Below are 2,260 nucleotides of genomic sequence, written 5' to 3'. Positions count from 1 at the left end.
TCATTCACTGTATGGGATTCTCTACTTTACATAGTCTCTGTTCTACTCATTCACTGCCCAGAGAACAGACCACTCTGGCAATTTCAGTGATTTTTATTTCACCTTTATTTAACCAGGTAGGCCAGTTGAGAACAAGTTCTCATTTACAACTGCGACCTGGCCAACATAAAGCAAAGCAGTTCGACACAAACAACAACACAGAGTTACACATGGAGTAAACAAACATACAGTCAATAACACAATAGGAAAAAAATCTATATACAGTGTATGCAAATGCAGTAAGATAAGGGAAGTAAGGCAATAAATAGGCCGTAGTGGTGAAATAATTACAATTTAGCAATTAAACACTGGAGTGATAGATGTGCAGAAGATGAATGTGCAAGTAGAGATACTGGGGTGCAATGGAGCAAAAAAACTATATGGGGATGAGGTAGATGGGTAGGCTATTTACAGATGGGCTGTGTACAGGAGCAATGATCGGTAAGCTGCTCTGACAGCTGATGCTTAAAGTTAGAGATGGAGATATAAGACTCCAGCTTCAGTGATTTTTGCAATTTGTTCCAGTCATTGGCAGCAGAGAATTGGAAGGAATGGCGGCCAAAGGAGGAGTTGGCTTTGGGGATGACCAGTGAAATATACCTGCTGGAGCGCATGCTACAGGTGGGTGCTGCTATGGTGACCAGTTAGCTGAGATAAGGCAGGGCTTTACCTAGCAGAGACTTATAGATGACCTGGAGCCAGTGGGTTTGGCGACGAATATGTAGCGAAGGCCAGCCGACTAGAGCATACAGGTCGCAGTGGTGGGTGGTATATGGGGCTTTGGTGACAAAATGGATGGCACTGTGATAGACTACATCCAATTTACTGAGTAGAGTGTTGGAGACTATTTTGTAAATGACATCGCTGAAGTCGAGGATCGATAGGATAGTCAGTTTTACAATGGTATGTTTGGCGGCGTGAGTGACGGAGGCTTTGTTGTGAAATAGGAAGCCGATTTCTAGATTTAAATTTGGATTGGAGATGTTTAATAGAAGGAGAGTTTACAGTCTAACCAGACACCTAGGTATTTGTGGTTGTCTACATGTTCTAAGTCAGAACCGTCCAGAGTAGTGATGCTCTCGGCCTTCGACCTCTCCTGAGTGTATCGTGTAGGTAGTCTACCTGCACCATAACAGGAATCTCATCGTGTAGGTAGTCTACCTGCACCATAACAGGAATCTATTCATGTAGGTAGTCTACCTGCACCATAACAGGAATCTCATCGTGTAGGTAGTCTACCTGCACCATAACAGGAATCTCATAGTAAATAGTAAAAATAAAGAAAAACCCTAGAATGAGTAGGTGTCCAAACTTTTGACTGGTACTGTATATGACATAAAATACTGTGTAAATGAGCTAAAAGGTTATAAAGTAACATTAGCTGTAAAGCTATCAGTCACTAGTGGAAACATATACAACTGCAATTAAGTTAACTAAGTAGCTAGCATTTACTGCTAGTGAAGTTGCTAGCTAGCAAGTTAGCATAAACTAGTGCTTGTCTAAATGACAGGTAAAAACACATTCATAACCATAAAGGGGTAACTAGCCCCCGGGGTAGTTGTTGCCCCCAATACACTCATCCAACATATTACTATTTACTGAAAGATTATCTACATTTTTCTCTCTAAACAAGTGGATTATTTAAGGCTTTCCTACTTTTCTATTAAAGAAAACAATTATAGATCGAACTTCATTGGAATATATGTACAACTTCTACAATTTAAAAAAAAAAAAGATCAATTTACCACAATATAATTTAGCTGAAATCCTTCCAAAAGTTGTGATGACAGAGACAGACAGTTATTTGCTTGACAGTTATTTGCTTGACAATCACCGGCTGACAAAATGTCATGACCGCCACAGCCCTATCTACCTGTTATGTAATAGGGAAACACATATCTTAAATTAGTAGTATATCTTTAAAAGAACTGTATATATTTACAATTGATCTCTTACCTCTTAGAACTGGTGTCTTGAGGCAGACTCTTTTTAGAGGGTGTGGCCCCCTCCTCTCTCTCAGAATACTTCCTCTTAGAGGCAGTGCCTCTCTTCTCGCTCTCCCCAGAGAGACTCGTTTTAGAGGCAGTGGTCTCCTCCTCTCTCTCCCCAGAGAGACTCGTTTTAGAGGCAGTGGTCTCCTCCTCTCTCTCCCCAGATAGACTCATTTTAGAGGCAGTGGTCTCCTCCTCTCTCTCCCCAGAGAGACTCATTTTAGAGGCAG

This window comes from Salvelinus sp. IW2-2015, unplaced genomic scaffold (genome assembly GCF_002910315.2).
Source record: "Salvelinus sp. IW2-2015 unplaced genomic scaffold, ASM291031v2 Un_scaffold1789, whole genome shotgun sequence".
Taxonomy (NCBI): domain Eukaryota; kingdom Metazoa; phylum Chordata; class Actinopteri; order Salmoniformes; family Salmonidae; genus Salvelinus; species Salvelinus sp. IW2-2015.
This window is presented reverse-complemented; position numbering follows the sequence as displayed.